This window comes from Cyanistes caeruleus, chromosome 4 (genome assembly GCF_971803275.1).
Source record: "Cyanistes caeruleus chromosome 4, bCyaCae1.hap1.1, whole genome shotgun sequence".
In the NCBI taxonomy this organism is placed as follows: Eukaryota; Metazoa; Chordata; class Aves; order Passeriformes; family Paridae; genus Cyanistes; species Cyanistes caeruleus.
Window position 1 is genome coordinate 40,504,580 of NC_141704.1, and position 24,757 is coordinate 40,529,336.

At 34.3% G+C, this 24,757-nt stretch overlaps 2 long non-coding RNA genes across 2 annotated transcripts; one reads left to right on the top strand and one right to left on the bottom strand.

Moving 5' to 3' along the window:
- The first annotated feature begins 4,880 nt into the window (after nucleotides 1–4,880).
- Nucleotides 4,881–16,413, top strand: LOC147653595 (uncharacterized). Its single transcript, XR_015286496.1, has 2 exons — nucleotides 4,881–4,915; nucleotides 15,591–16,413. It is a non-coding gene; the product is annotated as an uncharacterized LOC147653595 (long non-coding RNA).
- On the bottom strand, nucleotides 10,052–24,446 carry LOC111933433 (uncharacterized). Its single transcript, XR_002866702.2, has 3 exons — nucleotides 24,297–24,446; nucleotides 11,396–11,519; nucleotides 10,052–10,220 (listed from the first exon to the last, which is right to left on the bottom strand). It is a non-coding gene; the product is annotated as an uncharacterized LOC111933433 (long non-coding RNA).
- Nucleotides 24,447–24,757: the final 311 nt, after the last annotated feature.

The window sequence follows — 24,757 nt, forward strand, 5'->3', positions numbered from 1 at the left end:
ACGTGGTGCCTTGCACATTTGCAAAGCATCGTAAATTAATGAAGCCATCAGCTTTGTTCTGTTCAATAGGGCAGTCCCACCATATACACACACTAGGACTCTCAGGGCTCATCTGCTTGGGATACCTCTAGAGAATTTTTACAATATAATACATTAAATACTTTCTCTTTATTATATCCATCTCTGTTTTCAAAGAGAAATCATGATGACTAGATACGTTGCACTACACCTTCTAAGTTATTCTCTTCTGAGGATTCCTGCTTGTTTGTGGAATTTCTAGTATAACAAAACAAAAGATATAGGTCCAGAGTTTCTATGCTCTTCAATATGATGGAATATACAGAGGAATCTCTACAAGGTAGGTGAGACTGACTGAGAGCTAGGGATGGCTGATAGCAGAAGACAATACTGGTGAGGTAAGGCAAGGCAGGCAAAAGCTGGGAAACAGAGAGGATACTAAGCAGAAGCACTAGAAAAGAAATGCAGTAAAATGCTGAGCCAAAAGGCTAGATTGAGAGCCTGGCCCACAATCAGGCTAAAGATCATTATCTGCGTTACAAGACAGCGAGAAGGGAACAAAGGGAAAAACTAAGGACCATTTGGGGACAGTAAAAAAAAAAAAAAGGAGGATGGAGTGGGGTGACCTTAGGCCAGTCAGACTAGAAAACAAAATCACAGAGTTCCTGGAGTGTGTCTGCAGTTGAATGGCACTTTTCATGGGTTATAGCTGCTTGGATTTTGTCATGTACCTGGTGGGATGAACTTATGAGTGTGGCCAAAAGATCAACCTGAAACTTTCAAGTAGACGCAGCAAGTAAAATGTCTCACATCTTAAAGATCTTAAACACTGCAATACTGAGATGTCCAACATAGAGCACTGCATCTCCTCAAAGGTTGCTTAACATTGTGCTTTTCTTTTCATAATTTTCATCATTAGGATCTTTTCCTCATTATGTTTGAAATAAATAGAGTATTTTCACTTATTTTCCTTTTATTTTTAATTTAAGAATCCATTCCTAATCTTGTCTTTTCCATCATCAAATTTTGGTTAGGCTGTGTGTAAATTTCCTTCCAAGATGGATGAATTCAAAATACTTCAGCAGAAACAAGAGGTTTTTTTTGTGTATTTTTTCTTTTTGAAATGTATATCAATATATTTTTCTAATGTATATCAATATTCTTACTTTAGATGGGTCAGAGATAAGCAGTTATAATTCTTTTCTTTCTATCAAAAATGTGTGTCCCTACTGTGACTGTTGAGGTGAACATCGAATTCTGAGAATCAGAAAGCATCGTGTTGTATCTACATAGATTATTTGTAGTCTATGGGAATGTTACTTATTTGCTTTAACAATAAATAATATTTATTGTTAAATAATGTACCTAATAAGTAACCTACAAAAGTAAGTTAAGGGCTCTTTTTCAGCCATTCTTTCATCTCTTAAAAACCCAACTTTTTTTAATAACTGCAACTTGGAAGGTAGGAATAGTTCAAAATGATTCTATACTTCTTTTTATAAAACCCTGCTGAAATCTTGAGCTATGTCTCTTTTTTTTTTTCTTAATATGTCTTTTTATTTTTTTTTTTCTGGTGGAGGCAGGGAACCAAGAGCTAAAAAAAATACTTGGAGGGGAAATAGAGTTATAGAATTACTTTTCACTTGTAGCATCTAGAGAAGCCTTGGACTAAGAAATATCTATTAACTGTAGACACAGCAGGTGATGACAGCATGAGTCCATTTTTCCCCTTTAATGAGTAAGATCCTTTAGCAAAATTTTGCTTGAAGATATTAATAAATCTATTTTATACAAAATCTGTCATGATACAATACCTTACCTAACCAAGGAAAAGCTTTTCTTTTTTCCTTCACTCATTCATTACTTATCTAGGCTTTAACCTTTCCAACATCCCCTGAGTTAGCTTATCATACAGGCTCTTCTGCAATGATTTATGCATCACACAATGAAAGATTCATAAAAAGCTACACTTTTTCTCAAGTAACCCGCTAAGTAATTTTGATTTGCCCTTTAAAAAATATTTTTTACAGTAGTTGATGCCATTTTATTCACTGATTAAACAAGACTACTTTTGCAGCACATAATTTTTATTAATGCCTGTTTTAAAAGTAAGTTAAACTTGGCTTGTAATTATGCATAAGTAAAAAGTTGGTAAGCTTACGAATAATGTAATATAATTTTAATCACCACACGAATAAACTTTATTGGTATCAAGAAATAATAGCAACTTTGTAGCCATAACACACAAACTTTCTGAACTGATACACATACGGCCAAGATTTTGCTGGTAGATTGTGCCTGAAGGCTGAAGGTCTTCAGCTGCACTGGGTCCTGGGAGGTCCAGGTCTTTCTGCCAGGCAGTGTAGGATTTAATCCCTACTTCTGCCTGCTTTCAAACTGTGAGCCCATTTTATGTATTTTGCCAGAAAATCTCATAGGCAAATTGAAGTGAAGTGGAAAATCAGTCATTTTAAATACAGACCATCTATCTAGTGCCCACTACTTTGATTTCAGGGACATACTGTTACTGTGTTAGACCTGATCAGAAAATCCCTAAAATATTTTGCTGCAGTCAGATTCTTGGCCAGCAACAAAACTAATTTTGGTGAGTTCACTGATAAAAATGTGAGAAGTATGTTGAATAAAAAGAGCTTATTAAATATTTTTATATATTTTTACAGTCTTGACTTATGGCAGTGGCAATGAATGCATGAATTCTAATATTCATTGGAAATCACGTTTGCTTTAATGTCATTCATTACAGAATGCTTTTCTAATGTACTCCTCAGAAGGTATTGAAAACTTTGAAATGTTGAAATTTTCTATAAAATGGCTATCTTCAATTTTTTTTAATATACTCAATAATAAAAAAAAACCCAGTTGCATTTAAGACAAAGATACTGAAACAAAAAATCAAATGTGTGGTATCTGGCAAAGTCTAAATGAAATGATACAGGGAACAAACTACTGGAATCATAATTAGACAAATTATTTCAGATTGCCAATTACTGCACATGAGCACTTAAAAGCAGAGGTAAACCATAATGAGCTAATTATTACTGAGCTAACATTTAGCTGTAATTAATGATTATTTCTAATATTTTGAGATTCTAATTTTTTAATCAATATTCTATCCAGTAAAACAAAATATTTCTCTAATGAGAGGTGTTGCTTATTGTCTTTACAATTCACCAGAAGAGACTCTTAGCAATAAAATGGGAGATAAGTTCAGCTGGAGAAAAAATTCCAAAAAACATTGAAAAATAACTGATAGACTACAGCTTTCCAAAACTGTAGTTCTAACAAAGATTGCTGTAAATATGGAATAAAACATGTTGAGTACATAGAAATATTTACCTTTAACTAGAAAAAAACATGTAAATGAGATGAATAGAAATATACAAATTATATTTTATTTCAAACTTTGTTTTTAAGTAATTATATCAACATTGCCTTGATTAAAGGGGAACACCAGTGTCTAAGCATAACAAAAAATCTTGGAGGCAAAAAATCCAGCTTATTTATTTTTTTAAAAAATCTTAAATTATCTACTGGCAATAATTAGAAGTTTAACAATTACTGCATGACAGGATGGTTTGGAAGGGATGTTAAAAATGTTCCAGTTCCAACCCCACTGCCATGGGCAGCGACACCTTTCAGCTAAAGATACTTTTTACAATCATCTTGTCTCACTGTTAGAGGTCTGTTATCCTAGCAGCTCATGTAATCTGACTGTCCTAGTTAGAACTATGATTTTGGAAAAAATCATAGTCCTCTTGTTTGTTTATCTTTTCATTTGTGAAGAAACTATATGCAGTATCAATACTTTGAATAAAATAGTAACTTGCATTGGAAGCTAGAATTTAAGGAATCTGGTGAAACTCCTCATTGATGTACAGCACATTAACTAAAAATTATGATTATTACCCTAGGAGGACTGTGCTGGATTACTGCAGTTATGGATTTGGAATACATTGTGGATTTTTAGGCTTTAATCAAACAGTGTTGTTTCTGCTGTTTTATTTCCTGAAAAAAATAATGGTAGGACTGTCATCCATTTGTCTTATATTTTTCTGGGGATTTATTTTTTGCTTGGCTTTAGCTGTGGGTTTTATTTTATTTTATTTTATTTTTTTTGGTTTTTCTTAACTGAAATATTTTTGCTGATGAATGGGAGAGATTTTATCCTGTTGTACGCCTCTGTTCTTTCCAGTGTAGAATCCTACTCTTAGACCTTTTAAAATACTCTGTCTTGAGCCTTTCTAACAGTGATGCAGGAAAAGCAGAATTCAATCAGAGTTAGTTTTTAAAAATTTAATCATAGGGGAAGACGACTAAATTAAATGTCCATGTCTTAATTAAATAGTATTTCAGGAAAAGGTGCTGTTAAAGCACTTCACCATTTTTAGCATATCAAGTGAAATGTTTCTCTTGTCACTGTTATGGTGTTACTGAGATGCATCCAAACAAGTCAGGGCAAAAGTGTCTGTGCCTCTGGATATCTCTGGATGCTTTGATATTTAATGTAAAACAATGATATGATTTGTCAAGTCATCTACTGTTCTTCAATATTAATTTATTTATATGAATATATTTATAATATTTCATAATATGTCATAATATACTTATATAAATAATGTATTTATAATACATCTATAATGTATTTACATATTCATATTTATTATTTTAATTAATACATTATTTAGTTAGTGTCTGTCCTGGAACCCACTCTGCTTCCCTGGCAGTCAGAAAGCACAGATTCTAAGAAGCATATTTCTGTGTAATTGTAATGGTCATTGTGTAATGAGTTTTAAGATGGGATTAATATTTATTTTGTTTTCTCATCCAATGTATCTTTTTTTCAGGTGGAGTGGAGAGATGCCCTCTAGAGAAAAAGGTATGTTATCATTTGGAATGAAGGAGGGAGGTATCTCAGGTCCAGTTCCTAATCAGGAATCATTGTGGAAAAGGGAATTACCCCCTTAAACGTTTCTTGTGAGGAAGTAAGAACACACAGGAATGTGGTTTTTCCCTTTAGCCTCTATATGAAGATCTGTGTTAGACACTTTGTTCCTCCTTTTTTAAAAAAAATTGTTTTCTGTGATCCTTTTGCAAACATATCCAATATAGATACAAATCTGAGTTCTTTAAATTATGTTGAAAACTTGGACCTTTCATATATGCATATAAAACAAAATCCTAAGAAAGTTGTGTGCTAAATGCTCTTAGTTCCCTAGGCATGTCTGTCATCAACAGCTTTGCCTCCAGAGTTAAGAACCAGACTATAAACAAAAACTCAGCTCATCATCATTCTCCTGAAAGGGAAAGAGAAACATTAAAAAGCAGTTAATGTGATTGTGCATCACACCAACATGCAGAATCAGATGAGAATATAACCTTTGTATTCTGCTAATGCATTTTGCTTGAAGCATGCTCTTCTGCTTTCTTTTTTCACATATACACTAGAATCTTAAAATTCTCAATTTTTTTAATCTTTGTACTTGAATAAGCCTTCAGAAACTTCTTCTGATCAAATAATATAAAGCTGAAACTCTTTTTTTTTTTTAACCATCTAGTGTTTTGGGAGAAGTATTTCCAGACATCTTTCTGGAAGCATACAAATTTCTGTAGTACCAGTAAACACATCAATTTTATTTATAATGCCCTGAAACGTATGTTCTAAAGTATGGAAATTCTTATTGCAATAGGTCTATTAAGTTTTTATAACTAAATAAGTATTTGGATGAGTGCATCATTGCATATGGCAAGTTAATCACTCAGATCCACTACTAGGAAAGTTCTGATCCTCTTTCTGTTTGCGCCAGGAAAATGCTGCTTCAGGATGAGAATGCAACCAATCATAAAACACATTTAACATATTTGAAGCTGTGCTGAACTGACTGTAGAATCTTTAAAAGACAGGAAAATGTTCTCCAAAATGTGCTCACACATTCAATGTAGTTATTACTCATCTCTAGCCTGATTGCTATAGCAAAGGTTTTTCTCGAGTGGTTGATTTTATAGTGAAGATTTGTTCAGTAGAAGATTTTCATATAGAAGGAAGTTTTAATGCAATGAATTACTGTTTATTTTGAGTTTTTTTGGGGGGATTTCTTTGAATGTTTCTTTTGAAGATGTCTTTGGTTTGGTTGTTTGGACTATAGCTTTAGTCTCTGTGGAAGACTGCTTGGAAAACTGCCGGTGGAAATGCATTTGAAAATGAAGTTTTTCATTGAAGCTCTTCTTCATGTACATTTCCATGTTCCTTCACATGTAAAACTATCAATCATTTTAATAGGAATTACAATTTTCTATGTAAGAGCATATTTTTGGTTAAGAATGAGCAAAGAAATGAATGAATTTACAAATAATAGAAGTTCCATTTTAGAAAAAAAAATCAAAGGTTTATATTTAAAGAAAGTGTTCTTTTCCTTAGTGAAATTCTCTTTAAGAATAAAATATCTATATTTATTGGTCCAAATGGAGAACTATTCACTTTATATTACAGGTCACTCACAGCAGAATTCAGTTGTTTTACATCAGTGTGAAATGTTGTTTTAAATGTTGAGTGCTCACACCTCCCATTTCCAGCAGTCTTTACTGAAGGCTGCAGTTTTTTTGAAAATCCTGCGTCATGGCAATTGTACCTAGAAGTAGCTTCCAGAAAGTTGTTTTGCTGTCTTGTCAGTAGAGGTAGCCTTTAGTTGCCTAAATCTAAGTATTCAGATTGGTGCCATTTGAGGGAGACTCAATAGTCATGACTGCAGGACATGACAAGGACAGGACTGTTGAGTTCTCACAGATTTCTAATTATGGATAGAGATTGAATCCTCTTTTCTATTTTGACATGCTTTTTTTTTCCCATTTTTTTTTTTGAATTATTTTATTAGGAAAATAAAAGTCTGCTAACTTGTGTTTTGCCTAAGTATAAATATCTATTCTTTGTTTTCAGTGTATCCATTGTTTTTGTTTTTCAGTAAAGGAATTGATTTCTTTATTCTTGTTTCTAACTACCTATTGCTATTCCTACATAAATCCCAACCTAGGAATCTGTCATGATGCAGTACTCTGGAGCTCATTTGTACTTGTATTTCCTTGTTTGTGTGGTGAATGTTATGGTAACTTGTGAGCACTTGGAGGTCTTCTCTTGGTTCATGTTAATGTCTTCTTCCTCAGTCTAGAATCTGCTTCTGTGTTTTCTAGAACACTCTTATAACTTTGCTCTTTTTTTCATTGGTCTGTATCTGCAATTTACATTTAAACTTACCATGTATATTGCCATCTATATTTGTCAGTAGCTATTTATTTTTTCTTTTAATTGTTCTAAAGATCATTTTTTCCAGCTTAATGTTTTGAAGTCAAAAGCTGACCATGGGTGAGCATTTACAACCACGTCTCCAGTGCCACCCTGTGTCTCCAGTCATCATCCCATGTAGGTGCCACATCCTGTGTCTCCCCTTCCTAAGGTCTCAGCTGTGATACCAGGCCTTTATTTCTCATCATTACGTTTGTCGTAAAACCATTGTGGTGCTGCCATATAGAGAAAGGAAACCACCTGGTCAACTGGTAAAAAAAAAGATCTGCTAAAACACCAACCGGCTAAATCAGGAAGTTCAGCTAAAGTTTAGAGAGGAAAGGTCTGTCAAACCTCAGTGCTAAGGGTATAAAGCTTGCAATCTCTTTATTAACAGCATCAATAGTATGTTATGGGGCTCCAAGGTTATGATATGTCTATAATTAATACTGATGAAAGAAAGCTTTTTACAAACCATGCCTTTCTCTGTATTCTGCAGACAAATGCAACAGGAGTAACATCCAGGCTGACTCAACAGAAGTCATTCTGGTTAGGACATTGGATAATGCAAGAGGTTCAGAACACCAGATAGTATTTACTAAAGAAGGATGATGTACTTATGCTGGGAAAACAACACCATCTGCTTTAAACTTGTTCAAAAAATTCTGACCCAAAATTTCACACAGTAGAAGAGATGAGTAGGAGAAAGGTTTCAGGGCATTTGTGAGAAGCGAGATGACTTATGGAGGAAATTTTTTGTACAGTAGCACTTGAGTTTCACTTTGTATTCCTTCTCTCTAGGCTCCTAGAGTTACCTGCTCTTCAGGAGCACTTCAGTAGTTACTTTAGTCTGCCTTATATATCCTTTTATAAATATATATATATATATATATACACTATATATATCCTACATATATATATATCCTATCCTTTTATATGTCCTTATATATCCTTTTAAGAAACAACTATGATTTTCATTGTTCAATTGCAATACTGTCAAAGAGTGTTTTAAAGTGTGAAAAAATGTTCCTTTACTTCTCACTAAATAGAGGAATCTAATTATATTCTATCTTTTGCAGAACAGTACTGTGTTAGAAACTCCTTGTTGCCTTAGGACTCAAAAATGAATTTGACCAAGAATGGTTTTCAGGAGAAAAATTATATAAGTTTTGTTTGGAAATAAGAATTATCCTTTAAAGTACTTGCTGGCCTTTTGTTATCCAGAAGACTATAAAATAGTCTTAGGGATAAAAGTGCATTCCCAGTTAGATATTCCCCTCTGTGGGAATCCTCTTTATTTACTCATAGCTTTGTTTTACTGTACCATGACTTTGGTTCCTTCAGGAGGGATTCTTGGCAAGCACAATGATAGTATTCTGAGAGTGAACATAATCATCCATTAATAAATTTGTCATTACAGTGTGTTTCCTACTTCAAATCGACTTTGAATTTTAATCTTTAGTTCATGCGTAGTCAAAACACTCAGGCTTACGAATTGCTGAAGGGGGAATATATATTCAAGGAACAAAATATCTTACTTTTAATATAAATGTGATGTGCATAGGTTTCTATGTCTTCTGTTCCCTGTATGCCCTGGCACATTCAGAGGCACATTTTTGAGCCCAACTTCCATGATTTGGGTGCAAAAGAACTAAGGTAGGAATGAGCCCTCATCTTTAGTCCTTTTGCTTGCACTGCTGTCCAATGACTTCCAGTCTGAATATTTTACTAAGCCTAATAAACATCTGTGTCCATAAATAGACACCTAAACTGACCCAAAGAAATGATTCCCACAATAAATATTTCCTAGAAAATTAACTGTAATACATACAGAAAACAGAACTTACTGAATCCTTCTGAGGGACAGAATTATCTCCAGGGGTTTTGTGGAGTTAAGTTTTTAGGACTGGCAGATGAGAAACAAAAATTTTCTCCAAGAGAAGTAATTTAAAAAATATATTAGCTTATTTTTTTTTTTTGCCCACTGGAGCATCATTTAGAAACCCAGATTAAATTCCTACCAAAGCTTTCAAAGGAAAACTGGTGCCCCAGTAATCTTACCAGTGATTTTGAATACTTTCCTTATCAGTATGTTTAAAGTATAAGGTTCTAACTGATTCTAAAACATTGAAAATAAAATGAATGGCATACAAATGGTATTAAGGAGTACTTGATGCTTCTGTGAAGCCATATATTTCACACACGTAAACATGATGGACATCATGTGAATATTACTACCAGACAGTTCTAATGCTGTCATTTTAAACAAGTGCAGCTTTTGTTAAGATGCCATTAATTTTTATTTAATTGATGCTGTGGTTTTAAAGATTGGGATCATTCTGAAGCCACATTATTATTCTATGCAGCAGCTTACTCCAGGGTAATTTATTTTCATATCTGCATTCTTTGGGAACGTCAGATCTGTTTATTCAGCGTAGATAAATCTGCCATGTGGTAAATGATAAGAAGGAGATGGTCAAGTATGTTATGTTTCTAACCCTCTGAGTTCTGTCAAAAATTATTGTAAAATGTGTGATATATTTTGAAAGGAAAAGAATAATGTGTTGTTTTATTCTGTGGAACACTTATTAATTCTATATAGAATATTATTAGTCTAGAAATTGGATGTGCCAGTGTGCTATAGAGAAATGAGTTTTTGAATATAATGTTCTGCATAAAATGAAGAATGCTATTTATCATAATATTTGGCATTTAGATAGAACTTTTCTGAGACTCTAAGCATTTTATTAACATTTATTAAGTACAGCACATGACACGTCCTTTGAGGTAAGCAATTCTTCCATTATATTAAGGAAAAAAGATAACAGCATAAAGAGTTGGTAGTTAGAACCATCATAATCTGCCTTTCCTAGGCTTCTTGCTTCTGTGAAACCACAATTCTTCATTCCTTGAAAACAAAGAAGCCAAAGAATATTTAAGTTTGTATTGCCCTTATTTCATTAAGTAAAACATTAGGGTGTGTTAGTTTTTTATCAGTTGTTTATTTGTTGTTATGTTATTGCTTTTCTAAGGTATGGAATATAATTAACTCTTGATAGGCTGGTGGGTGATGATCACTTAAACTTATATTACTACTGATAATGAACCATTCAAAAGTAGTTTTTTACTGAGAGATATTTCTTAGCATAAGAAATATAATATCCCATTGTATTTATACATACATTCATTTAGAAAATACATATTTAGTTAAATGTATCCTTTGCTATAATTTTCTAATGACACTTAGATGCTACAGACAGAGATTTCTTAAATTAGTGGTCATTATTATTAACAATTTTTTATGACAGAACTTTAGAAATAGGTAGAGGACATTTCATTGCAATATATTAAAACTGAATCTATCTTTGACCTCTTAAGTTCTTGTGATTGACCAGTTGCCAGTTTGCCCTGTTATATTTTTATAAAGTACAGATTTACTAACATAAGTGTGCTCGTAACAGAAAGCTATTTGCTGCTGTCATAAATTATATCATATCCCAAACAGTTTTGGAATGACATTTTATTTGGAAGATCAGTAACTAGCTGTATCTCTGTAGTTTGCCCTGAAGTTCTTACTAGTAATGAGAGTTTAAAAGCCTTCAGGAGCCTCGAGGAGAAAAGTAAAATGAAGCCACTAAATTTTATATTGTAGTGATCAAATCCAGAGGAACTTGTAAAAGTGTCTCAAAAATTTGGTGCTTGCACAGAAAATACATTTTTAAATTGACTGTTAGAAAAAAAAGAAAATTTTAACTAAGTTTGAACTAGAGTTTAAAGTGCTCAATAAGAACAAAAACCAGCTATTTCTTATGCTATGAAAAGTATTGTGGGTTTGATCCCTGTATGGGCCATTCACTCAGGAGTTGGACTTAAAGATCCTGGTGGGTCTCTTCCAACCCAGAATATTCTGTGCTTCTGTGATTTAGATGTACAGGATTGTAGACTAGAGCACAGAAATAAATCAAACCAGGTGCTTCTGTTTTCAAAAGGTATTACAGAGACCTAGACATTATGGAATGTTTCTGCACAGAAATATTATGTAAATACGAACTGAGAAGTTGGTGTTTTTTCCCTTGAGAATACCTGCAAGAGAGAGTTGGAATAGGAACCACTTCATTATCTGCTTTGCTCTTTCTCATTCATAGTCCCATGTAAGGTGGAACACTGTGCATTGGATTTTGCTTTGTGAGTATTGAGATACGATAGTCTGTGAAGACAGAATTAACTTACAACATTAGAACAAGGTTCCTTTGCTTCCTTCTAGTGGAAATATGCTTCAGGCAATCCTTCTCAAAGTACACATGAATACTTTAGGTTCTATTAAAAAACTTGTAATGAATAGGAAATCCAACATAGTATTCTTTGTTAGTTCTCTCTTACTTACTTGCCCTGGGATTTTTCTTTTTTTTGCTTGCTTTTCTCTTTGCTTTGTTTTGGTTTTTGGTTTTTTTAGAGACTTTAGGAATCCTCTTTCATTTTCCTTGTAACAAGCCATAATGCCAAAGAATTTGAGGATTTTTCTAAATCTAAAAGCTAAATGAAGACTCATCTAGACTAGACAGGGTGACATACTTAAACACCAATTCCCTGTGCTAAAAAAACCCCAAAAGTCAGTTTGACCACTGCTTGTTCTATCAGCTCATTCCTTCCAATATTGCAGTTTTATGTTAAAACCCAGATTCTCAAAGTATGTAATTTAATCACTATAAAGTAATTAGATCACTATAAAGAGTAGAAAAACATTTTATTCTTTTTGAGATGGTTTTCCTATTTAAATAATAAAGAAAAATCAGCTACTTATGTGATTTGACTTTCCCTCAAGTTTCTTTAAATGAAGCATGACACATTTTCCTAGCATGCCATATATGTCTTTCAACACATCATGGACCATGAAGGACTAAGATGACTTTATCTTGAATCTACAGTGCAACAGAATTATCTATATCATACGTGAACAGGGCAATAACAAATCCTATCCACTTCAAGGAATGTATTTTTTGTCCATTTTTTAAAAATTTTTATGGAGGTGATGAACTAAACTGATTTTTAAAAATAAAAGTTTGAAAATGGGATAATTTTATCGACATTTTCAAAGTATGATTTCTGGATTTTTTTTTTCCCTAAAGTTCTATAAAACTATCCTGATAAAACAGAGAAACATTTTCTCCTCTTTTCATGAATGTGTCTTTTTAGTATTATTATTCTTTTTTACTTATGCTATTTAATAAAAAAATATTATCATGTATTGTTCTGAGTTGCAGGGGACCCAGAAGGATGATCAACTACAACTCTGGAATCCTGGCACTAGTGTTACTAGCATCAGGCTCTAATCAGATGAGCTAACCCCAGGGTGAATGATGAAACTACTTTAATTTGAATCCTATTTATCAAAATGAAATTCTAAAATCTGATAAGTATTTTAAAAAATGTTCTCCACTTCCTCCTCACCCTGATGAGCAGATCAGAGGCGCACGGTGATTACAGCTGGCCTGTAAGTGTTTACCTCTGCTAATACTTCCTCACACTTTTCCCCTGTTCTAGTGTGGGTCCTGATAGGTGAGTCCTTCCTGAAGTGTCCCAGTGTGGGGTCCCTGAAGGAGAGATCCTTCAGAAAACACTCGATTCAGTTTGGGCTCTCCATGGGCCACAGTTTCTACATTGCTTATCACGGAATGGTTGAGGTGCAAAGGGTCCTCTGGAGGTCATCTGGGCCACCCCAATTACCAAGGCAAAGCCATGTAGATCTGGTTGCCCAGGACCATCTCCCAGGTGGGAGTATATACAACCTCCCTGGGTGACTTGTGCCAGCACCCAGTCACCCTCACAGTACAATAGTGTTTCCTGATGGTCAGAGCTAACCTCCTGTGTCTCAGTTTGTGCCCATGCCTCTGGTTCTGTCACTGGGCACTACTGAGAAGAGCCTGGCTCTGTCCTTTTTGTACCTTCTCTTTGTCTACTTCCATTACAAGACCCCTCTGACTTTTCTCCAGTCCAGCCCTCTTTTCCCCATAGGAGAAATGCTCCAGTCCCTTTAATCGTCCTTGTGGCTCTTTGTTACACTCTGCCCATATCTCTCTTGTACCAGGGAGCTGAGAACAGTAGGGCTTCCCTTACTGTCCCTCAGACAACTCTCTTGGATATGTTATCCAGCTGTGGGATTCACAGCATGCTGGCTGAAAATCAGGGCCTGCAGGAGGGGATCTGGGGCTGCTGGCTGACATGAGTCAACAGTGAGCTCGGGTAGCCAAGAGGGCAAACTGCATCCTGGGATGCAGCAAATATGCAAATACCTGGGAAAAAGAGAGGATTGTCCCATTGAACTTGGCGTTGGTGCACATATAAGTGACAGGCTTTATTTAATAAACTGTGTATTTTTGCTTTTAGCAGTCTGTACTATTGAAGTGGATTAACAATTCTCTAAGGTCAAATGAAACCTATAGAGTTTTGCCAGTTGGCCTGCTTTTACAACTTCTTTTTATTTATTTATTTATTTATTTAAATTGTTCTGTGTAGTACATTCATTATGCCTAGTTTTTCCAACTACAAAATAAGCCACCATGTCTTTCTGGGAAAATAGGAAGGATTAATTCATCCACTGGAGATTTTTCAAGTGTATGTTTTCATAAAAACAATTCTATTTTTTCCTTTTCCCATGTTAGAAACTATTAATGAGCTTAACAGTGAAGGTCTGTTTGGGCTTTCTGTTGCCTAAATGTTGTGCTGATCATGGCTTATGTTTTACTTTTGAAAAAGTGTTTTTTGTCTCTGTTGGAGAGTAATATCCCCCATAAAGGTCATGACTTGTAAAGACACATGAAGTGAAGTGAGTGGCACAAAACAGTAGGTAGCAAAGCATTGTACAATTCGGTGAACAATAAGGTCAATTACTCCATATCTACTTGTAGTTCAGCACAGCTGGATGGAAAAAACTGCAATATCTGACTGGCATTCTGTATCAGTTTAATGCAGAATAATAATAGAGTTTAAATTGCCAGTTTACCAGAAGTGTCATTCTGAGTGGGCCAGCACAGAAATGAGAAGCAAGCTGTCAGAAAAGTATTACAAAAAGAACTGAAAAGTATTAGGAGAACAGAAAAGAAAGAAAATAGTAGAGAGCATATTGCTTGCTAAACTGACATCCTAGTTTTTCATACACTTTTTTGTCTTAAAACTAACTGGTCAGACCATTGCAAGAGTTCTTTACTATTTAAACACAGTTTGTAGCTTTATAAAGCCGATTAACATCAGAAAAAAAGTTCCCAAATAACCAACATCTGAGTTCAAATGTTCACTTGCACTAGTAAAGTTCTGTGAAATGAGTGGGTACTGAGATTATATGCAATTCATCAAGTACTGCAGTCCAGTGGAAAATTTGAACAGTAAAGATTAACTCCCTAATTGCATAAGAATCTTGAGGCAGTACTCTAGTAAGGAGAAAGAGCATTAAAAAGTAAAAGAATACAGAGAGGATTTTAGCATATACTGATAAATATGCAGTGAAAAAATAATTTTATGTCCTCAAAATCATCCAAAAAGAGGATGAACTTACCTGGGAAAGCCATATATATACTCTCACAAGCTTTGTGATTTATAAAAGTTGACAGGATCGGTTAGAGAAGAACAATGGTTTTGATGTGATCTTCCCATTTTATATCAAGTGCATTGCTACAGACAGTTTAATGTTTGCATGCAAATTCAGAAATAAAGCAATTTTAGAACTTGGACAATATTTTTATAAGGATATGTTTTGGCATTACATGAAATATATTAACTAGGATGGGCTACCCTCATTGGCATAAAGAAAGCTACTATATTTTAATGACTATTATGTTTTCTTACGCAGTTTAGGATATTTGGTTCAGGTTTATTTTGTCCAGAGAATAGATGATAAAATTTTGAATGTTTTTCATTGTACAATTCTTATTGTGTAGGTTAAACATGTTTTTAATGCTGACTGAGAAACAAAAATGCAGAGATAGGATTTGTAAAACAATCTTTCCTTTCAGTATTGCTTCTCTGTTCAGATAGTACAGGGTGGCAAAACTAGGAGAAATCTCGACTATGAAATTTACTTTCTCTATAGGATTTTTAATTTTCTTCAAGTTATCTCTTACAACAGCATATGTGGGTTATCCTTCCATTGGAGTTTCCAGCAGTACCATATATTATGGGAGGGGGTGTTTATTGCAAGTTTAAACCCAATGTTCCTTATTAAAAGTCATAGAACATAATTATTTCTCAGTTTTTCTGAACCTAGCAACTTCTTTCGGTATTGCAGGTGAAGTCACTACAGAGAAAGGAGTCATCACCCGTACTTCTGTCTAACTCTTCCCATCACTGTCATCCAGCTGTTTCACCGTGTCTGCTGTGAAGGAAAAGCAGGAATCCCAGCAGCAGGATATGGGAAAGATAGAGACAGAAATTAAAACAACAGCTGGTGGCAGAAAGCTTTGGCTGGTAATTGCTTATCCTGACTTTGAGTGGCAGCAGCATCTACACTGCTTAAAAGGCTAGTGTTCAATAAGAAATCTGGCAGTCAGATTTCCAGTTAATGCCTGACCTAGAACACAGTTTTCCCTCAAAACAGTGAAATATGAAGTTTCTTTACTCAGGGAAATATATTCTTTGCATCACAGGGCATTCTTTTTTTCCAGCCTTTTCATATAGCACCGGTATAATTTCACGCACTTCTTCTGAGTTAGAGGTTAGTAAAGGCCTGGTAGATAGCAGTACATGTTTCTCCTACTAACACAGCTTTTACTTTCATACTTCTAAGCAATTAAATTTGTGTTAGTTGGTTGTTAGGTCAAGCATTAATTATAAGTTTTTCTTGATAAGGAACCACAGAGTGTGTGCCAAAGATATTAAAATCTTCTTTTTCTAGACAGAGAGTAATCATGGTACTGGTAATGAAGGAATTGTTTCTCATGTGAATGTAATTATTCACACTTGGCTTTTTGCAGCATGAGAACATGCTTTTACAGCAGACATTAGCCATTGCTAGAAGCTTGCTGCCAGTTTAAATGACTAGATCTTCTAATCTAGTGTGGCAACATTTCTAAATTGAGTAAAATAAAATTAACTTTGGTGCTGTTATCGGTGTACTCGGCTGTTGTCTACATGACAATTCCTTGGGAAAATTAGGATTGACTGCTCTCAAGGCAACAGCTTGAATACAGAGGGTAATGGACACAGAAAAACAAGACAAAAGTGAACAAAATTTTGTGGTCTTGTAGTTGCTGAGATGGTAATGTCAGCAAGTTCTGATATTTTCATTCAGTCTTACAACACAACATACAGTTTTTGACACACTGCCAAGCTCTAAATTTGACTGTTTCTAGCCACGCTGGCTGTCTCAGAATTTTTCTTTTCTTTTTTACGTGGGTAATGCCCTTTTCATCCTTGTCATCAGAAAAAGAAAACATCTGTTGCTAACCAAAATTTATAGATCAGGATAGAAGCAATCATAATTAAATTCTATTTAGACATAACAGCAGTTCAGGGAGAAAGGTGACTGCTAGAAATTTTCTCTCTGCAAGGTATATTGACATAAACATCACAAGATAAAATCTGACAACTACATGTTCTTCTGAGTTTTGAATCAGATTTCAGTTCATTACTTGTGGAAGGGATTAAGAAGTACATAAACTTTCAATTCTAACAATTAGTTCTGTTTTTTTCTTTTGCTAAATTACTTAGAAATAAATCAAAAAAAGTATTACAATTTAAAATATAACCTCAATTTTTCAAACTTTCTTCTCCACATATCAGACTTTCTAAAAAGTGCAGTTTTAATCCTTATTGTGTCCTTCACTTTCTTCAAAATTGATAGATAATTGTAGAACACTGTTAGAGTCCACAGATTGCTTTCTTGTATGAAATTCTTAAAAGGGTTAAGAAAAGAGCAATTACTGAATTACTAAATAATCACATTAATTTACTCTTCAACATTAGTATTATCTAAGCTCTCAAATACCAGAAGAATTTATGTAAGAAATAGTATATTAGCTACCTTGTTCTGAAGCTAAGTCAAGAAACTCACTATCAAATGAATGAAGAGATGTTTTTAGTAATAGGAGAAGAATTAGAAAAATTTCCAGGGTTGCAGTGGTCAATGCACAGAAAGGCATTAATGTCTTGAAATGGTTTCTCAGTGTCTCTTCAGTGGTTTCTCACTATAGTGCAGTTCTGAAGTTGTTCAATCATTTGTAGCATTTTGAGGAAGCTCAAAAAATTATTTTTTTTTTCAGTATTCATGTCTTTTTCTAAAACCAAGATAAGAAATTTTCTCTAGAATTTATTTAAAAATTAGTTAAGTTTTTTATATTGTTTTGTATAATTTTGATTATTTTGAGAAATTATAAATAGCACGCTGCATTGTCAGATACAACCCGAGGGAAGTATGTACTGCAGATTATCTTTAACAGACAAGGAGCATCACACAAAAAAGTGTGCCCCCATTAAATAACATGTTAGATACAAAGTATTACACAATGACAGCTTAATGAAGAGTGATACTGAGTTTCTTAAATACACTGTGCCTGCATCTGCTGCCAATGGTACATTATTCCATATGTAGTCTCACTGAAACCAATTCTGGACAGAATTATTTTGCTAAATTTGGAAGAAAATATCCAAAACATATATGTTTAAACATATGTATGCTTATCTTATATTGAATTTCAGTACAGGACTTTTAAATGTCTTTGTAAAAGTAGATATAAGTTTTAGCTGAGCAGAGACTAGAGGATCTATTTGCTAAATATAAATTTTTGGTAACTATTAGAGAGTGGTCAACTGAAATAGAATGACATGAGAAGGAAAAAAATACAATTATCTGTCTGTCCTGAAGTAAGGAAGGAGTTCTAGCATGTTGCTCTTAAATTACACAATCACTCAGGTTAGAAAATGAAGGGATAGCCATTCCACATTACCTTTTCATGTTCTCTTGTGAGGTAGGATGCCACTAAGTCAGATTGATGGACCCACTGGGAATCTTCCTAAAGCTTATTGCTCTCTTGCACATATACTGCTGGTGTTTTCCCAGATGTGTGGGAAATTGTAACACAGCAGCAGTTGCAAGTTTATAGGTGAGATCAAGGGATTCTGAACTGTGAAGGAACACTTGGCCTTTGTGAAAAACTAGCAGCTGATGCTCAGATCTGTTATTTGCAGCCTCTCCAAAAAGAAGTGGTCTCTGTGGTCTACTTAAAAGACCAGGTATATACAACTACTCTTCAGATTTTTAGACAGAAAAGATTCTCAGTATTTTGAAAGAATCTGAGAACATATTATATACAGTTTTGCTTTGATTTTTCTTTCTGAAACACCATAGAACCGTAGAGAGATGACCACAGGAAGACCAAGGAATTTAGTGAAAGGACTAAATTAATCTTCCCAGTCAGAGATGCAAGTAATGACCTCCAATATGCTGATATCAATTAGTAAAAAATACAATCCTCTGGGGTCCTGCAGATCCTTACAGATTTGGTGCCCCAATCTGTGGCTTAATGGCTGACCTGTATGGAGGGCAAAACAAAACTTTATTATTTGGAGGAGAAGGGAAAAGGTGGTAAAGGCACCTTCCCTATCAGAGTGCAGAAAAGGTGGTGCTGGCTCCATTAATCTTTGTAATGGCTGCCTGCTACCTGTCCCCATAAGCTCCCTCTGGGGCATTGTAAACTGCAGCAGGCACATTGGCTGAACAGGAAATCCTTCTCCTTTCTAAGTGAAAAGACAGAAACTGGACCTGAGGGCTTGCCTCATGATCCTCAAGAAAATGAACTTCCATTAACTTTTTTGTAGTCTGTGCTTTATCATGACTTTAATGGTTTAATGATTTAATGGTCCTTGTAATTCTGTTTGCAGATAATGTGGCACTTGGCTCCACTGTAGTTTGCATCTGAAGATAAAATTTTGCATGTTACAGCTTTCACACATGAGAATTTACATCCATACAATGTGTTTAGAATATCGATAGCATTTTTTCCTTCAACAGATTGCTTATGCATGATGAAAAAGAATTTTTTTACATGATTACTAATTTTTTCCCCTCTGCTTTCCATCACCTAAAACAGCTTGGTTTTCTTTGAATACGTGGAGCAATTTTCAAAGAAAATGGTAATGAAAATGACATAGGTGCATTTTATAGCTGCCTTTCCCTATGAAGTAAATATATACATCTTTTCTAAAAGACAAGGGATGCTGTTCAGCATCCTTTACATGTGGCAATAATCTTCATTAAATTTGTAAATGATCTCCTAACAGTGACTTATTAGATATTAATGCTGTATTAAACACAGAAAATTGTGTAATAAACTCATAAATACATCTAGGTGTGAATTAACTGCTTGAGTTAATACAAATAATTTTAAGTTAGGTTTTTAGAGAGAGAAAGTGCATGTTTGGAAAAAAGACGCATTTATCAGCCCAAATACACTTGACTTAGATGTATGCTAGTCTCAGCAGGAATGGCACATCCCATTTCAGTAGTCCTTCCACAAGAAGTATTGCAGCAAATTATATTTTTCATTGTGTGTGGGGGACACTGTTTATTTGGTTTTTTTTTAAGAAATCTAAGAAACAGGCCTTTGTTAAAATCTAAATGTCAGAAGACATTTATATATAGACATATTTATGCATGTTCTCTTATTTGGCTGGTGGCATATTTCTCTACATTCTGCTCAAAATTCTTCTCCCCAAACTTTGCCATATCAATAAAAGGTCATTTTTTTCCTATAATAGAAGGATTGTTTATGGAGTATCTGCCTCCAGTAACCAGTTATCTCTGCAGAGCAGGTATTAAAGTTTTCTTCTGCTTGGACAAGAAGAAGAGCAAGGTCTGTCAAAATTACAAGTGCATACAAATTGTTACACACCTTTCAGTTTATTCATCATAGAGGTCTAATTGTAAATAGAACAAAAAAACCCAGCTGTAAATCCTATGGTGAAGGTTGTAGTCATTGGGGTGATTTTGGTCCAACAGAGGGAAAGGTTTTCTTATCTCCTTGGAGAGTTCAGCTATACTGCATTGCAATATCAGTGTATAACTTCTATAAATACCATCACTGTAATGTCTCATATTTTTAGACTTTTAAGTATCTTTGCTACTCAGTATATAAGAATCTGACTTTTAAACAAGTCAGTGAAGGGATGTCCTTATTTGAGCAAAAACTCTACAGACAGGCTGGAACACAATCCTAAACCCCCTGATTCCTCAGTAGCTACTACCAGAGGAGGACTGAAACCTTTAAACCTCCTTTCCAGTAACGAAAGTCCCACTCCAGGACCTAGAAACCTAGGTCCTGCTCATTTGATGGATGCATTTGGGGTGATGGTGGGAGCTGGGGAACTTCCCTGTGGAGGATTCTGTGCATAAATATCTTGCAGCAAGAAGTTATCCATGTTCTAGGCAATAGCACCCACATCTGCCAAATATTTTCAAAAGAGAACATAATCCAAAAGAAGAGCAAATTACTTGAATTGTTTCACTTATGCCTCACAGTCATTACACTTCCTTAATGAACATTTCACCTCCTCTAATTTAGCCTAAAAACTCAAATTAGTCATCTTCACTCCATGTGCAGAAGCTATGTTATACAAAAAATATACAAATGCAAGATTTTCTTGAATTGAGAAGCCAAGTTTTATGTGTACCTGTGCACTTCCATATGAGCTTTTCCCTTTTACCCATATGTGTCTACAGCAAAGTTTATGTGAGCGGAAACTCAATTTTAACATTCATTTTCTGTCGTGCAGGAAAAATAAATCCTACATTAACTCTGAGAATCTGAAGAAACCAGATTTTGCACTTGTATGATGTTAATAATGCCAAGTTTTCTTTTTAATTATGATATCCTAATTTCATCTAAGAGAAGAAAAATTCAGCAATTTTTTATGCTAAATGGGGGTCCATCAATCTGATAAACAGCATGTTATAATTTCAAGATAGTCAAAATGATTACACATCTCAGAGATTATAGTAAGCAGTTACTGACATTGGTGACAGAACACATTTCATTAGTAACCTTTCTGTCACATATTGGTGGCTATTCTGCCCTTAAAATAAAAAAAAAAAAATCTCTTAGTAATGGAATTAGACTTACGTTGTCAGTCAGAATGGCCAATAAATCAACTATCTCTCTGATCCTGACTCAAATTTAATTTTGTTGCCTGACTATGCAGGACACTTTATAATAAGAAAAATAATAAAAAGGCCCCAATTTTGCATCAGCTGTAAGGTTCATTATCTCCTTTTTTTCTTCCTTGTGTATTAAAAAAATCACTTTTTCCCTTATTTGAAAGAAGCAATACATTTAAATATTTGAAACACCAGTTTACCAAGTATTTTAAAAGTTAATTACCTTAAATATAATTCTGGCCAAAAGCAAATTACACTTCCATAGCTCATTCATATCCTGTATCTTGCATCTCAGTGGAATTCCACATCTTGGTGTTTAAAGTATGGGTGACATATTATTTATATTGGTTTTGCACCTGACATTCATTTGTTTCTCTTTGACGAGATGAGAAATAATGTGTCTTGTCTTGTCTCAACACATACCACTCAGATTCTAGCTTGCAAAAGTGGAGAAGCACGCATCTTTTTGTCATATATACATGGTTCAGTGACAACCAGTTTAGATATTTGTGGACAAGAATATACACTGTGGTTTCTCTTTCACTCAAAGCCTTAATAGTGTACAGGACAGTCACCAAGTTCAGTAGTTATTTTTGTTTCTTCAGATTTCCTAGAAATGTCTTGCTTTTGGCAGTTCATATACAAGTAGAGACACTTCTGCCAGGTATTGCCACTAGTGACTTCACACTTCTTAGTGAGCTTGACTACTGTTGAGGAGAACATTTTTATGTATTTTGGCAGGAAACCGTGGAGCACATTTCAGAACAGTCAATGAAATTTAGGAGACTGACAGAGATTAAAAGTAAAATTCTTCTGAAGACTTCAGCAGCAGCTCAGAAAAGGGAACACAATAAGTTTAGATGGCAATACAGACAAACACAACTGCACACAGAGAATATTGCAGGAATATCAGAATTGGCTGCATCCACAAAGGATTCAGCAAATATTATAATTTTATGCCTCTAAAAATCAGTGATTCTGAGTTAAAATCTGGAATTGCTGCCTGTGGTATTGTTTGTTTCACTGAAGAAGACAGCATAGGGCCCAATTAACTCATGTTATCTTTGGTTAGTGTCAGGAGATCAGTCAAGCAGAAATCACACAGCTTTTCTGTAGAGGCTGGATTGCTAAACCCAAATCAGTTTTTTACCTTGTTCATCTTAGTATGTCCTGGCAGGAATACAGTATTATGAAGGCTAGGAACAGCAGCCTTGAAGATATTTGAGAGAATCACTGCTGTAATAATATATTTTGCATTTTAATTACATATTTTTGAAACATATTTAATTACATATTTTCAAAATGTCTCAGTTGTTCTAGTTAATACGTTAAGGTGTTAATTTGCGATAAATTCAATATGTACATACCATATTATTATTATGATTTAAAATTGTATTATTACTTGACCTAAATTGTCTAATTTTTCTTTGCATCGCTAAACTGTAGGCATGCAGAAAAATGGCCTCAGTGTTCTCTGTCAATGTTTCTAAAATACTATCAATTTCTGTCAAACTCCTAATGTTGATAATTTATCAACTTCCATTTCTGTGAAGCTGTGCTACAATAAAGGCCAAAACCAGCAACCATTCTTTTGGCCAAGACTCTATCATGATGGTCTAAGCCAATTTTAGTTTAAATTTTTCCTCAAACCCAAAAGTCAATAGCTGAAATAGATTGAATCTGCAGAAAGAGATCTGTCTACAAGAACTGTGGGAAGGAAAACAAAACTAGAGCCATGTGGCTCCAAATCAGAAGAGTAAAACGGAGATTTTTCTGACTGCTTTTTGGCAGGAGAGGGAAGAGCACTGGATGGGCTCAGTCTCACCTCCTGTCTCAATATGTGTATGTAGTCGCCAATGCAGTGGTGTTCTAAATGAAATCTGTTTGGAAAAAATGCCAAATGGACATAGGCTGTTAAAGTGAGTAATTGGCAATGTCATTGTGATTGATACGGTCTATTGGTGAAACTTGCAATTCGCATCTTTCCGTCGGTTTTCAGTCATTTTCGCAGCCATCTGGTTTAGGTTACGTTTTTTAACGTTCAAAGTTAATACAAGTAAGACAGTTTTCAGGTATACTGCTCTGAAGAAGAGAGAAGTCTAAATGGTAGTTGAAATGCGGTCAGTATTTTACATGTTTATACTTTGAATGCAGCTGAAGTTTCATATGAGCTCAGAATGATAATATTTAACTTCACCATATTATATCATGCAACAGAGCTTTATAGGACAGCTTAGTGTTATTTTGGAAAAAATCCCAAACCTTTAAATTCAATACTTCAAATACTCTTGAAGTATTAAACTGATGTATAGCTTGAAAACGAATTTAAAGTTCTTCTTAGACAGTATATAGCCACTGAATTGCTATTTTATACACCAAGCATTTTTTCATATAGATAAATGGAAGTTATATTCAGAAAATATCACAAAAGAAAATAATATGGTTTTTACCTAGCAAAATCTTAAAAATACTTTGCAGCCTAATTTACAAGGCAGATTTATGTGTCCTGCACTTCTTCAAAGCAGTTTTGCTTGTTTTACCTATTTCTTATGTAAAAAATATTTTTTGCTGCCTTTATAAAAGTCCTTTGTAGAATAAAAATTTACCTGGATATTCCAGTGACAATTTTAAAATTATTTCTGTATACTTTTAATTACACAATTAAAGTCATAAATATCTGCTTAACTTTAACAATCTGAGATAAAATTTTGCATTCCAAGTATATCACTAATAATAATCTGGAGGACTGGTTTTTTATGTTCAGCTGGCTGATTTATCAGGGTAACCTTAAGGAAAGTACAATGCTATTTTGGTAAGAAACACAAAATTCATATAAGACATTACCTTTCCATCTAGAAGTTTTCTACTGGAGCTGTGAAAAATCTCAATTTGGCCCATTTGGAAAGTACACTGTGATTTGAACATAAATAATAAGGACCTGTATGTATCTCAGAGGGGATATCTGTTCCAGGAGTACTGTGATTATTCCATCCTTGGATAATAGAACCCTAAGATGTCTGTTGCTATGGGTGTGCCTCATAGCTGACAGAGCTTGCTCTGAAAACAGGATGAAGCATAGGAACCAAAGGAGGAATGGAATTTTTGTTTCTTTTAGAAAGAATAATAAACTTGATCCACAAATAAGATTTAGATCTTGTAACACGTGGACACACACAATCTTTATTTTCTCACTGCACTGAAAAGTAATATTTTCCTTTCATAGATTTTTTTTTTTTTTGTATCTGTTACCCATGGATTCATGCTCTTGAATATCCTTCAGGTAGGTGCTTGTATCACACATAAGA